This window comes from Triturus cristatus, chromosome 5_2, assembly GCF_964204655.1.
Source record: "Triturus cristatus chromosome 5_2, aTriCri1.1, whole genome shotgun sequence".
Taxonomy (NCBI): Eukaryota; Metazoa; Chordata; class Amphibia; order Caudata; family Salamandridae; genus Triturus; species Triturus cristatus.
This window is the reverse complement of record NC_140588.1, coordinates 924,555,648-924,571,299: the sequence shown is the minus strand read 5'-3', so window position 1 is coordinate 924,571,299 and position 15,652 is coordinate 924,555,648. Positions and strand designations below refer to the sequence as shown.

Here is a 15,652-nt window from a genome sequence, read left to right as displayed (position 1 = left end):
GGAGGTTGCACCAGCATGTGGTGGGCCCTCTTGGTGACATGCCGGTGGCGGCAGGTGAGCATTGAGGTCTGGGTGCGCATTGGCGGGCAGTCATTGCTGGGCGGCGGACCGGTCTGGGGATCAGGGCTGGGGTGCAGCAGGCGCACAGGATCGCATAGGCACCACCAGTCTCGGCAGCGCCCTCATGGCTGGGTGGGGGGAGTGAATTTGCAAAGGTATCGAGCTGATACAAACTGTGATGCTTACAGGTATGAGAAATCCTGCATCATGAGACCGTAACAGAAGTTCCTGTGACCGTAACCTTCCTTTTCTTTCCTACAAAGGTTACGACCACACGTACTTCTGTTACGGTCTTTTTGTGCAGCAGTTGTCTTTCCTGTAAGCATTCCGGTTTGCCCAAGTGCTGTACACTGTACTAGATTAGGTTTGCGACTATACGGACGCTTGACCATTGTCACCATTTGTCCAACAGGTTGCTGAATACTGACTTCCGGAGTATTGAATTGTATTGGGGAGTTCACGCAGCATATGCAGTTACTTGAATCCACACGTTGCCCTGAAGAAACCCCCCGTTGGGCGTTGGCTGTGCTTTTCGTATTGTTTCTTTATGTATTTGTAATAAAGGACTGTTTTTGCACTACTGTTGACTACTGGACTTCATGACCGTGCGCACCCCCATTTCAGTTACTACAATCTTGGATCTGGGGCACAGAGGCGTCCGGCAATGGCTGGCATTGGATTTGGTTGAGCAGGAACACTACGAATTGGAACTGTCTTGTGGTGCGGATACAGGGGCCCGCCGTTGCTATTGTGCACATGCATCCAAGACATGTGTGAGGAAGTTTGATAGGACTGGGCGTGAGACTGGTCCGACTCTGGCAGTTGTTTGTTGGGAGGTACCAGGGGCCAACAGGTGCAGCACAGCCAGCAGCTTTGTCTGCGGAGGGATGTTGGTTGTCCGCTGTGTGGGCACCGTCAGCCTGTGGGCAATGTGGGTCAGGGTGCAGAGGATGGTTGTCCTTTTGTGCCTGTAGTGGGCAATGACTTCCTCTGGCGTCAAGTCTCTGAGGCTGGTGCGTTTTAGGAACGTACGCTGTCCTGTTCTGCGCTGCCTCGTGGTAGTCCAGGGGAGGGGTGGTCCGGGGGGGCCTGTGGGTCGTGGCGGTGGGTGTTGTGGACCTCTTGGGTCTCCGAGCTGCATGATCAGTGTCTGCATGACATGTATTGGTATTCAGATGTGACTCTGGGCTGGGCTCCCTTTCATACTGCAGGTAGTTGTCCTGCTTAACACCAGTGAAAGACATGTGTTAAATCCCTGCTGCTTACGCGCCTTATCGCCTGTTTTTGGATCGCATCGCAGATCTGGCTGGTCGTTGAGAATATCGCAAAGTGGTGTTTTTGTGTGTTTTTGCACGGGAACGCCTACTCTGCATATCATTAGCGTTAGTTGTCACTCTCATCCGTTTGCGGAAGCTATCACTGGAAAACTGGCGATATCGGCAGTTTGCACCAGCTTGAGAATGAAGCGATAATTCTTTCGCCACTTTTGCTGCGCTAAAGTGCCGATAACTCGACGATAAGTCCTTGAGAATATGCCCCGTAGTGTACTTTATTAGGCACTTATAAGTAAATTAAATATGCCAATTGGGGATGAACCAATATTACCATGTTTAGGGAAGAGAGCACAAGCACTTTAGCACTGGTTAGCAGTGGTAAAGTGTGCAAAGTCCTAAAGCCAGCAAAGTCGATCTCAGAAAAGTGGAGGGAGACGGACAAAAAATTGGGGAAAGACCACCCTAAGGCTGTCAGGTCTAACACTGTCTGATAACATTTCCCACAACAAATGACTGTTCTGAAGTTTTAATCCAAGGTCCTCATGATAATCTATCTAAACAAAGCACTTTTCACATTCTGTTTTTTAGTACATTTTACATGGATTTGAGGAAGCGTTTCATATTGCCTATTTTAAAGTTTAAACAATGTCGCCCTGCTTTCCTGATTCTGCAATCACTAACCACTTTATTGATTTGCTGTACTGTATCAAGTTATTTATGGTCTGCAATACAGCATAGGAAACCCTTGGCCACAGAGAATAATCTAGCTGTGTTGAGCTGCACTTTTACATATTGCGATTGTATACCCCCTGTGGTTATTCTGGAGACAGGGGAGGCAGGAAACGTGCACTTAAATGGCAAACCTCTAGAAGCTCCTCCTACTTCTAAGGAGACAACAGGTATGAATATTAGACCTCAGACACCAGCTCTTCAGTACACTTTTGGACCTGTGGAAGATTCTGCCTGGAAGAACGACTGGTGTGTTGCTGAAAAGACTGCCACTTTGCTGGACTGCTGCTCTGAAGGATTGCTGCCTGTTGTGCTAATCTGCTGCCTGCTGACCTCTTGTCTAGGTGAGAAGGACTGGACCTATAACCTGTACCCAGGACCAGAAGAGTGACTCCAAGAGCTAGTCGCCTGTAACTAGCACCTGGACTCAGCAACTGTGAGCCCTACCCTGCCAAGTGATGCCACCCCAGATCTGGACTCTTGGAAGTGGGCTTGAAGGTGCTCTGCCAGAACCATCTGGGGATCCAGCAGAACCAACACATCTCCTCTGCTGTGCCACACAACCAAGAGCAGAACCGATGAATTGACTCTGCTGAATGGGCTTCCCCAACACAAGGACTTCGCATCGCAGCCTTGCAGCAACATTATAACTGCCACTGTGTGACACATCCCCAAAGCAGGCCTCACATTGCAAGCCTCGTTGATGGGATCCTCCACCATGATACAGGACCTCTCATCGCCTCCTCCTCAGAAAGCTCCTCTAAAAAGATGCAGAGCCTTGGCTGTGTAACACATCCTTGGTGCAGGACTTCGCATGGCAAGCCCTCATCAACGGTATCCTTGATGATGATGCAGGACCTGGTACAGCCGCCTTGCTGCACCTCGGAAACAACACATTATCTTGGCTACGCAAAACATCCCCAACGCAGGACTCCGTAACTCTTCACAGCCAGGATTTAAGGTACTCTTGTTAAACAGTCCTAACTGGGTTCCTGTAGCTGCCCCGCAGTTGGCTTGAACTGTGACTTTGTCCTGGTCTACTGCGACCAGAAATCCACAGTTGGCACTTTGTGCTTTCTGGGGCTATTTTCACTTAAATCTTTAAAATTGTATATCTCCAGGTCTACTGATTGGGTTTTTGTCATTTTGATCTTGTTTTATTTATTAAAAATTACTCTATTTTTCTAACCTGGTGTGGGATCCTTTTTGTGCTGTGTTTTCACTTTGTTACTGTTTGAAGTTTTGCGCAAATACTTTACACATTGCCTCTAGGTTAAGCCTGGCTGCTCTGTGCAAAGCTGCCAGAGGTCTGAGCACAGGTCAATTTAGGGTTGCTTGTGACTTCACCCTGACAAGGATTGTTGTTGCTGCTTGGGTAGGGTTTCACGCCCCTCAACCAGCAACCCAATATCTTACAGAGTTTATTGTGCATAATATATATTTCTCAAGGACTGCTGGTTCTATGAGTATCGTGATGGCCATATTGCTGAAAACAATAAATTTCTTTGTGATTGTCAGCATTTAAATAAGGATCTTCATTATCAAGTGTAGCATAACCAATCAAATTGTTTATCATCATCAGTGACTGATTGATCTGAAAAGAACCCGGAATTATTATAGTTCAGTGGGCCCCATAATTTGTTACACAGGATGCGCAGTGATGTTCACAGCTTAATGATTCTGATGTGCTCTGTGAGAAGAAGAATGCGGTAGGAATTCCTGAACCACAGGAAACAGCACAGTTTTATCAGTTATATAGTTCCCTTTCATTCACAGAAAACCAGTAATAGGATGATAAGCCACATGTGGTTCTTGTGAGGAGCCATATCATTACTCCTCAAGTAGTAAACCCGGTGATTCATGCAGGTAACGCTGGAGGAAGTGGAAAAGGCCTTGGTACGGAGCCAAGGTGGCAAGGCTCCAGGACCTGACGGCGTCCCAGTTGACCTGTTTAAACATAATGTGCAATTGTGGGGCCCTTCAATTACTCAGGTAATTAACGCAAGCTTAAGTTCCACATTTCCAGGGTCCTGGGCAGAATCTACAATAATTCCAATTCTCAAGAAGGGGGAAATATCTAATCCTGGGTGTTATAGACCCATCTCCCTTCTTGATTCAACGGTGAAAGTCATAGGTCAGATTCTTTTAGAATGGGGTTAGGTACTGTCGAGCAAAGCTTAAATCTGTCTATGTTAATGGGGAAGTATATAAGGGCAAAGAAGAGCCGCCTGTTGATGGCCTTTGTTGATTTAACGGCGGCGTTTGACTCGTGAGACATTGCAAATTATGGGTGATTTTGGTCTCACTGGGTGTGGACCCTAATATAGTAGCCTTTTTACAACAATTATATAGTGAGGCGGCTGCTAGGGTCCGATATGGTAAGGGAGGCGAGTGCACAAGAGCTTTTTCCGTCAGGTGGGGGGTCAGGCACGGCTGTGTCCTGGCCCCCTTCCTTTTTAATTTGTATATAAATGCACTAGGAGACGAGCTGCTTAAGAGCAGTCAAGACTTCCCATGAGCAGGAGGCCGCCCGATACCTACCTTACTGTATGCGGACGACGCAGTTCTGATGGCACGCACGCAAAATGGTCTACAAAGGGTTTTAGGCAGTTTTAATGTTTTTATGAAGGATCTGGGCTTATCTATTAATGTTTCAAAAACTTTTATCATGAACTGTGGAAAAAAGAAATATAGAGGCCGGGGAAGGGAAATTTTTCTGAAAGGTAATAAGGTATCCCAAACGACAAGTTTTTCATATCTGGGTATGTTATTTAATGACAATGACTCCTGGACAAAAACCATAACTGCGAAAAAACTCACATTTGAGAGAACCACCAGCGCACTTGCCATTTTTTGTAGGAAACTGGGTCGTAAGCCACCTGGACAGATTCTACAAATTTATAAAGCAAAATGTCTCTCAGCGGCCATGTACGGAGCAGGGGTATGGGGGTTCATGAACACACTTCCGATACAATTGGTGGAAAATGCTTTTTTGCGTTTTATTGTGTCTGTACCACAAAGCACGTCTAACTTTGCCTACCATAAGGAATTGGGTCTTGCTTATGTATCGGATCTTATTAAATTAGAACCTATACTTATCTGGCATAGGATATGGACAAAGGAACAGACGGAACTGAATAGAACTATTATGTCGGATGTAATGAGGCTTGATGGGGTTCTTATGATCCCCTGGATGAAGTATGGCGAGTCTTTTTTATTACTATTAGGCAACCCAGAGTTTTACTCAAACCCCAGCTCAATGATTGGTATCTCGAGAAAGGTGTTAAAATCTAGGGGCCTTGTGTACCTGGCTGAAGAGAGAGCATTAGGTGACCTTGTGTGTTGAAACACCAGTTAACACTTACAACTGGAGGGTTGGAGCCATACCTGTCCTTTGTATCTAGTGGGTCTGACAGAATGTTGCTTTTTAGATTCAGGTTAGGATCCATCCATAGATTATTGTCATTTCCTATAACGAATGACTGGTCGCATAATTTATCAGTTTGCCCGTGTGATTCCCAAAAAAACTCAGACAACATTACACGTGATGTTCTTCTGTAAATTTTATGTGACACAAAAAAAGTATTACTTGTACCCGTTTTAAAAGCGTATGGTTTAAGACAGTGTTGCATAGCGCTAATTCGCTTGCAATGCCTAGAAAATCCACATATTGCCTGGAGGATTGCTTTATACATGAAAAGAGTGCTCTGAATCAGGAAAACAATGCGTTGGGATAGTAATGAGCAGAGGGGGGTGGATGGTGACCGGTGATAAGTGACATGGATATTAATTCTTTAAATGCACAATCGTTTTTTGAATGTATTTTATAATTGATTTGAATCTGTTTTAGTTTGTATTTTTTGGCTTTTATGATTCCACATGGATCAATCGAATAAAGCATTTATTATTATTATTATTATTAATAAGTACATGTATTAAAACTGTTTGGGCTTCGCCAATGTCAACCTGCACTTTTGGCTTTACAACAACTAGACAACGTGCATTCTGTCTACAGGACGGCAATTTTCCTGAAAAAGGTCCTGAGTTAAAGGAAACAAATGCTTACCTAAATGTTTCTCCAATTTAAATGGGGGTTTTGTCGGTTTTAGCAAAGTTTTATTCTATGGAAATGTTATAAATTCCGAGTAAATGAACTCCTATGAACTCATTTTAAATATGAATTGTTGCTGTAATTATATTTTATTGTGCTTTTATGATTGTTTTCTCACAATCGAATAAAGCTTACTTTTATTGATTGATTGATAAGACACATCAAGAGAAACAACACTTCAGTGGCAATCCATAAATAGAACCACAGTAGTACAAGATATATGGCATGAAACCAGCAGCAAATAGGAACTCATCTGTGATGTTGAACAATTGTGGGATGTGTTTGTATGTTAGTAAATCCAAACTTCGCATCAGAATCATTCTTGTATGGTGGTACCATCTTAGTCACTGTAGATCCGTTTGATGGCTCCTGGTAAACCACAGCAGTAGTTTCAACTGTTGAGATTCTTGAAATTGTAGGATCAGGTTCCTCATGTAATCTGTCTCTTAGTATAAAGCTGGAGACTCAGGATTCCAGCATGGTTCTACTCTTCTCGGGGTAGTTCTTGCAGAATAGGGAAGTAAGTGTGGTCTGAATGCACCTTGGTGCCAAGGGAGGGTGGCTACAGGATCGAATCGGCCACATAATGCTTTTTCATGTGATTAATGAACACCTTCCTGCTTCACTTTGAAGCAGTCAATAGAAGAAGGATAACCATCCATGTGCTCTCTACCCCAAAAACTGAAACAATGGCCCAAAAACTTGTTTATCTGGGATTTCTTTTTAATTGAGCTACTTCTCTCACTTTGGGGTGCCACCTGTCAGCAGCTTTAATAATCTTCTCTTCTCTGGTGGCACAGTGGCAATGCTTCACATTATATTGTTTGGTTCAAACCTCTTGGGTGTTCTGCATAAAATCCAAGCGAGTCCTTGGGTGAAACCTTTTTGTTTTTGCCACCTTTTTAGGGATCTCATGGTCAGGCATGCACATGGATATTCCAAAGAGCATCTTTTATGGAGTGCGACCACCTAGTACTCTTGTAGGTAGATTATTGAATTTTCTCTGAACTCTGTAAAGATTATGCAGCCAGCTCAGTGCTCAGTCAATGACCTAGCAGTCAAATGTACCATTGGCATGCTCTACTACACTGTTCCTTTCCGGGTGAAACTGGTGTAAGTGTAGTAGACGTACTACCAGAGGAGACATAGCTTCCTTGAACACTTTCGTTGCAAATGCAGGACCATTGTCTGAATAAAAAGTATGAACTGCTCCCATTGCTATTAGGTACTGCAAGTCTCTTATGACCACTCAACCATTAGAATTCGTTTTTGGCCAAACCCACAGGAATCTGGAGCGTGAATCTACAGCAACTAATAGAAATTTATAATGGTTCACCGTGATGATTGGCCCAAGATAATCAAGGAAAATTACCCTGAATGGGGGATCAGAGATATTAAAGGGAGTGTGTGCTAGTTTTGAAATAATAGAGTGTTTTATCTGTTGGCAAATAATACTTGGCCGTACATTGGTTTTAGTTAGTTTCTGTAGATATGACTGTGAGAAGTTGGCCAGTTGTGTCATAATGGAAGGCCAGGCCAGGGTGGCATAATACATGCTGCAGCCCCTGGTAGGCCTAGGATACACCTATGCCCTGGGTACCTAAGGTACACTGTACAGGGGCCAATAAGGTGATCCTATCCAAATGGGTTATGCACCTAAAGTACATAGTATCAATTTAGAGAGAGAACAGCAGGGCTGTGGGTCTGATTAGCAGGCCCACAGCCACATCTAAGTCGAAAACCAGTAAAGCAAAAGCAAAAAGTGGGGGTGAACATAGAAAGCAGACCCTACTCTCCTACAATGACCAGCAGTATTGTTGTAGCATTGATACCTTAGCACTTGTGTCTGCATGGGCAGACGCTATGCCCTCATGAGCTGTTTTAATTTGTTCTAAATTAGCTTGCTCATTAGGAACATTCCTATCTCCACCTTTGGCTATGAACACCATTGGAGCCGTACCTGTATTAAAGTTGTAGGAGTATTTACCTGGAAAGCTGTCAGAATGCTTTTCTCCTTTTAATGTTGCTTGTATTGCTGCTGACATGTCTGTCTTGAACTTGGTTTGAGATCTGATTATCAAATCTACCTTAACGGATGTTTTTCTGCTAAATCTGCCTGAATTAGCCTGAATTCCTTCACATTGTTATGGGCCATGGTGTGCTGTTCCTAGACCAAAGGATGCTTATTATGAAGGATAGCCACTTTTCTCCAAGGTAGCTTTTTAAAATTGATTTCACTCTTGAATCCTTGAATCTGTTTGAGCACCACTGTGGTAAATCTACATTTTATCCTTGGACACAAAGACTGAATCTGACATGATTGGAGAAGGAACTGATGGATCAGCTTTTTGTAGTGCAAGTAATGGGGTATGTATTTCTCTGAGCTGTGCAGTGCAATCTCCGAAATGTTTATGGACATATTTACTGAGGACTTGCATTGTCAGAACTTGGCGTGACTCAATTCATTGCAAGACAATGCAAGTCCTTAACTAGGATTTACTAAGGCATGCAAAACCACTTTTTGTCATTTAATTGTGTTTAGTTAAGTTTCTGTGGTTTTGCTCCCCATTTACAAACAAGCAGAAATCAAACTCTTTACTCACACTTTCAGGGCACTACATAACACTGGCTCAGCATGCGTCAATAATTGTGCCTGCGTTCATAAACCTTCCAGACACCTCCGCTTGGCCAGACTCCTAGCTCCAAAAATCCCACGCACACATAAAAACTTATCCGGTGGTCGAACCTTCTCCTACATTGCTCCTAAAGCATGTAATGACCTGATGCTACACATACGAGCCCCCTCCTTACTTCTTGATTTTTGCAAGAAGCTGAAGACCTGTTTTTTTTTAGTAGTCCCACTCGGCCCTAGGTGTGCCGAAACTCACAACTGCTCAGTGCCAGAATACTGACCTGAGTGATAGTGTGTTCTTCAAATCTACATAATATAATATTTAATAAATACAAAGTAATGCAAGGCAATGCATAGCTCTGCCTTGCACTACTTTGAGTCAGGTAGGCATTATGTGGGTGGAGCATGGGCTTTCCAATGCACCCACCCATGCATTTTGATGCAAACCCAGATTTACAAAGACTTGTAAACCTGGGTATGAACCAAAATGGTGTGCATACCCAAAAGAGGTGTAACAAGGAGAAATATCTTTATATCTCCTTGCTAATTCCACTTTCCAAGTGTGCTGTATTCTGCAGCAATTATAGAAGGACTATATCTCCAAGGATTGTTCTTGTGCAGGAATGTTTCCCTTCCTGCACATAAGCCATCCTGCCCGTAATGCAGACATCCTTGCAATATGGTGCCAGGGTGCCTGCAATGGTGCTAGGCAGCACACAGTGCGCCAGCGCAAGAGAGCAGCAATGCTCCATATCTTTGGAAATGTGAAGCATTTCTGCCCTCTTTCTTGCATGCAATGCAGCAAGTTGCCATGCTCTGTTGTGTGAATGAATGACAAAGCTGTCCTTTAGTGTCTGCATGTAGCAATTGCAGACTGTGTAGAGTTGTTTGTATTGAGCACACTCTTGTAGGTGTATGGTTAAGATGTTAGGAGTTTGTGGAACTTTTTTGTGTATTGTAGAAATTCTTGTGTGCACACTGTAAGGTGATATTCAAACTTCACATCAATTGCACGTAACAAAATGACTGACTGCACCCAATGCAGGTATAGAAAGCGGGCATTAGGTGTACTTGCTTTTGTCCCCTCTTCTAGTGTAGGAATAGGAGAGACTATGATGATTTCACTTTCCCTGTGCCAAATGGAGTTCCTTTAATATGGCCTTCTGCATCACAGTAAGAATGTTCTCTATGTCATTTGTACGCTACTGAAGTTGTCTGTCCTTCACTGAAATGTATGTATGTGTAGCTTGAGGAACTGAGAATGATTCTAATTACTAGGTTTGTCCTGTTGTCCCTGGTCTGTAAATATTTAGTCTATGGCATGTCTACTTGCAGTCCACATAAGATAGTTGTGTGTATTTCCATCCAATCTTTTTCAGAAAATGTGGGAGAAACCAAATCATACAAGAGCTTTGTTCACTCAGCATAATGCAGCAAGTAAGCTGCTTTAAAACATGACGCTGCCTCGCGTCATTTGCGGGAGGTCTCCAAGGACCTCGATATAGTGAATTGCTGGGCTGACACCTTGTCAGACCGTATTTCCAGAGAAGAGGTAGAGCAATTTCGTGACACATGCGCACTTGCATGTGTCACAAGAAGCCTGCCTGACATTTCTGATGCTCGAGTGTGAGCGTCATCCATCAGGCAGACAGCAGGACAGGAGGAGTCCGATTCCAGCACTGGCGCAAGGCTTCCACATTACTTTTAAAATGTTAAGGAACATAGTCACTAGTATTACCTAGCATTGTAAAAGAAATATGGCTGCAAATAGCAATTACCAGCATGATCCAAGGTCATGCAAATAGGGTGGGCGGAGCCCCAGGGCCCTAACAAAGAAACCGCTACTGAGTATAAGATACAGCTTCAGAATCTTCCCTTAAAATCTTCATGATTCTTGCTGCAAACAAACCCGGACAATTCTTATAGCCCATGGACAATCTTGTATAACAATGTTGAAGCCCATTGAATGAGAAAGCAGTTAGGCATTGATTTTCAAGGGCTATATTTTGGCTAAAAACCCATCAGAATTGTTCAGGGTTGCTTTATTTTTCTTTTGCACTAGGTTATCATCAGTCTAGTGCATTTTGTACATCATATTTATGCATGTGTGAGCTCAAATTCCTATAATCTAAAACTTATCTATATGCTCTGTCACGTTATAAAACTAGAAAAAGAGGGGTGTTCATTGTAAAGCTACAAATCCCTGTAATGCCTTGATATTGTAGTTGATATAAAATGGATTTCATGCCTATTTCAAAATCGCTTGCATTACTACCGCCTCACATCGAGGTGCCTCCCTTATAGAGATCAGTGGCCAGTCACTCTCCACAAGAATAATTTCCTAAACCTCAGATAAATGTGGCCAGAAGAATGTTTTTATTTTTCTGCTGTATGTCCCCCTTAAATTGTATTTATGTTGTGTTTTGTGAAATAATTAACCTGAATCTAGTATATTGCCACATTTATTTAACTGATCAAGCCCCACTTGCAATTCAACATTTCATGTGTTTTGGTGCTATAGTAAGCCATATAAAATGTGTCACTCGTATGCATTACAATAACATTCCATTAACATTTTAGTACAGTGCACAACCGCAACAATTTAAAGCTTCATTAAAAAAATCTATGTCTTTATTTACCACCCTTGTTTGTTAGGATAAACAGCTATTTGCCTGGCAGTCATGACTGACACCATTAAATATCACTCAAAAGAAGACCTGTTTTCCGTATTTTCCATATTTAAATATAAATATAGACAAAAATATGGTTTTCTGTCTGTGCTTATCTGTAAAAATAAGTGAAGACAGAAAACTGTGAGCCTTCATTATAAATTCCATCTGTAGGAATTACATGCTCATCAAGTGTTTCAACCTTTGTATGTTCCTTGGTTGGAGTCACCAGCAGATACTCGGGGTGAGTCTGAGGAACTATTGTCACTTCTGCTAAGCTATCCAGAAGCGCTATTCCCCAAGCCATGTCCCGCAGAAGTATCCATAGTTTCAAAGACATGTTTTTAGTGACTCCATTAACTTTTAAATTGTGTCTTAATATCAGGACCTTAATTTTCTTTTTTAAACTAACCTCAGATTCCCTTTTCTGAATGGCATAGTCGTTTTAACAGCTGAACTCAGGCTGCCCACTTCTTTCGGCCTCTTTACTGTCAGAGTCCTGAAAAGAAGGCAAGAATATTGATTCTGATTCAGCTTTTTAATTTTATCAAGGTCCCTCAATTTACAACCAACCCGGCTAGACTCCTTAGTTTTTGTTTCAATCTCTGTCTCTCTCTGCTTTCTGAAACATTATTTTCCTTGCCGGAACCCTTAGCCTCACCTTTCATTTTTGAGGCACTGTTGAATGGCTTGTGATCCCAATGTGTCTTGGCCCGCAAATGTGTATAGTTTTGAGATCATTTTTGGTAATTCTCGATCACGATTCTGATCGAGAACTGCTGGCAGTTGCTGGTGCACTGCCAGAGTTGTGGCTTCTCCATAATTTTTTATAAAAACGTTCGATGAAACGGTTTTCAAAATTTCCCATTACTTTCATACCCAACTCAAAAGCAGGTGCAGCTCCATGTTCATTGTGTACCTGTTTCAACACACCTGGTAACACTGCTAATGAGGGTGTGCTTTGCGTAGAAGTGTAGATTTCTGCAAACACACTTCCCCAAGTGTAGCACGCTTCTATAGGTGGCATCATTGCAAGGGCAAGTCACTTAGTTAAAATTCTATGTTTGTCTTGGGGTTCTGTGTGAGGATAGACCTCTTCCAGCTGATTTGTTATATGGGTGGGGCTGACCCAGGACACATCACCACAAACATTGAGGAGGGACTTTCTTTTCCAGACAAAAGGGGGGGGCCATCAAAAGGAAGGACGGTTCAAGAGAGAAGTGGGCTACCATCCTCAAAGTAGGACAGAGAACACCACAGAGGAGAACAACCACCATCAGTGTGCTGAGTCGATCCCTGACACGACGGCGAGAATGGGACCGCGACCTATGCCTTGGGAGAAGACGCAGGGAATTATGGTGATGCCGACCCAATCAAGAGTGGTCCGATACGTGGAGCGAAGAGTGGTGGACCACTCCAGGCGAACCGCAGGAGGCAGCCACAACTCAGGAGAGTTGTGGCTCCGTGGTGAGTGACTGGGAGAGGGATGAAACTGGGGCCTTATACAACTAGGGGGTGGATTGATTTGTCGGGGGGGGGGAGGTAGGTTTTTGTTGTTACTTTATGGCCTTATTATCCCCATAGTCATGCATTTGTATATCTGACCATACCCGACCAGAACCCAAAAGACAAAGATGCATGGATGCTCTAATTCATAGAGAGATGGGAAAGCAAGGGCACTGGCCACAAAGCTATACTCCCCAGTTTCTTTTTTTGTAACTCCTAGCTACAAGCCTACATTTTCTGAGTGCATGAAACAGGGTAATAGTACCCACAATTCCTATCCTTTTTTTGTTCCTTTGGGATAACCCCATGAGCGGATGGACTAAAGAAACACGTCCTGCCTATCTTATTCACTGATCCTTCGAGAGCAAACCACCCGGGTGCACTGGTAAAGGAATAAGACATTTGCTCTTTTTACCTTATACTTACCGCAACATTCTCCTGTCTTTCCCTGAGGGAATTGGCGGTGGCAGCCATCTTGAAGAACCTAAGGAGGAGAAGGGAATTCAGCATTACCACCAGCTGTCACATCAGGAGGATCACCCTCACCCAGTCGCGCTTTCCTCGCATGAGAATCATCCATTTACCACCCCCAGCTAGATTTGTCCCTAGAAGGCACTGGAACAAACTTAGGTTAGAGGACCTACACCAAGTTTTAGTTGTAGATCCGCTAGGACCCTGGGACAATGTAGAAACGGGTTATGATCAGTTCTGTCAGTGGATTACCAAGGCGCTCGACTCATTGATTCCCATTATGGCAAGCAAACTTAGTTCCAGAGAGTCGAGCCCCTGGTATGACAGCGCCCTTCGTGCTTTGAAACGGAGCTGTAGGCGGGCCGAGAGAGAGTGGCGGAGGTCTTACGATACTGCCAAGAAAGTGTTATATCTGGCTTCCGTTAAGGTATATCATCGCGCCATCTGTAGAGCCCGCGCGGTGTTCTATTCGGCAGAATTCCGCAACAGCACTAACCCGTCCAAATCCATTTTTAAGGCCCTCAAAGATCTTTTGGCAAAAAGAATCTCCTCCCCGGCAACGGCCTCTACCTCTCACTGTGAGGCTTTGGCATCTTTCGTTCTGGAGAAAGTACAGGGCATCTACTGCGCTTTTCCCTGTAAGGGGCCACCATCGGGGGCCTTGAATATTATCCCGGGCCTCCCCACTATGGACTTTCTTCCCCTGCTTCCATCTGAGAGTTTTGATAAGTTGGCCCAGAAAATCAAATCTGGATCACCTTTGGACCCGTTAAGACCTGCCCTCTTTATGGATCAGTCTTTTGTGGGACGCTCTATGGTGTGCTCCTTGATTAATCTCTCGCTGGCGACGGGCATGGTTCCAGCTAAATGGAAGCGGGCAGTGGTCTCTCCTATCCTGAAGAAACCCTCATTGGATCCTTTAAAACCAGAGAGCTACCGGCCCATTTCCTTGCTCCCTTGGCCGGCAAAAGTCGCGGAAGCCCACGTCAACCAGGCTCTTTCTGACCATCTTACTCGAGCCAACATTCTGGATGCTACCCAGAACGGGTTCCGTGCTGGGCACAGCACTGAGACAGCCCTTCTCGCCATGATTGAACATCTGCGCATGGTGCTGGATGTGGGACAGATGGCGGCGCTAGTATTATTAGATCTGAGCGCCGCCTTCGATACTGTCTCACACTGCATCCTTCTGCAGCGCCTGGAGGAGATAGGCATTGGTGGGCTCGCCCTACAGTGGTTCCGTTTCTTTCTCGACGACCGCTCCTTCTGCGTTGCCATACCACCGTACCAGTCCAAATTCCATCCTCTGGGCCTGGGGGTGCCGCAGGGATCCTCGCTGAGTCCCACGTTATTCAATCTCTACGTGAGACCGCTGGCTGATGTCGTCAAGCAGTGGGGCATGACCATGGTCTCTTATGCTGACGACACTCAGCTAGCGGTTACTATCAGCGGGGATGTTGAGCAGGATGCCCCTAGGTTCCAGAGTGGACTAAGGGCGGTGGCGAGCTGGATGAATGCCAACTGCCTCCAGCTCAACGCCAAGAAGACTGAGGTTATGGTTGTCGGGAAGGGTAAGGAGCTCTGGGGGGACAGATGGTGGCCTCCGGAGCTTCGGCCGTCTCCAATTCCGGTAGCGGAGTTGAAAAACTTGGGAGTGTGGTTGGATCCTGCTCTTAGCTTTGTGGGGCACTCTAAGAAAACTGCGGCCTGTTGTTTTGGGGTCCTTCGGGGCTTAAGACCTGTCCTGAAGTTTTTTGACCCCCCTACCAGGCAGCTGGTAGTTCAGGCTACAGTAATATCTCGTCTGGATTATGCCAGCTCTCTCCTGGTAGGGGCAAACCAGGCAGAAATCACCCGCCTCCAACGTGTCCAAAACGCCGCGGCTAGAGCCATAGTCGGCTTGCCCAGGTCCTGCTCTGTCTCTAGTACCCTTCGATCTCTGCATTGGTTGCCGGTTAAAGCAAGAATTCATTTTAAAGTCTTATGTCTGGCTTTTAAGATCTTGAAGGGATCAGCCCCCCAGATCCTCTCGAATCTCTTGTCTTGCTATGTTCCAACCCGCTCTCTAAGATCACTGGGCCAGGCGCTTGCTCTGGTCCCGAGGTTTAAGCTTAGCCGAGTTGGTGGCCGGTCCTTCCGGGTAAAAGCAGCGGTGCTTTGGAACTCTCTTCCGAATGAAATTCGCCTGATGGAAGATCTT

General features: G+C 44.6%; 1 protein-coding gene across 6 annotated transcripts in view; it reads right to left on the bottom strand.

Moving 5' to 3' along the window:
• The window catches only part of LOC146829437 (uncharacterized), a 112,352-nt gene that overhangs the window by 71,750 nt on the left and 24,950 nt on the right, over nucleotides 1-15,652 (bottom strand). For 5 of the 6 annotated variants that reach the window (XR_014962262.1, XR_014962261.1, XR_014962263.1 and 2 more), the window contains exon 2: nucleotides 13,408-13,465. The gene's annotated coding sequence lies outside the window, so the exon portion shown is untranslated. Of the gene's footprint in view, nucleotides 1-13,396; nucleotides 13,466-15,652 lie in introns of all 6 variants that reach the window. The other variant, XM_085608123.1, reaches the window with a different exon arrangement.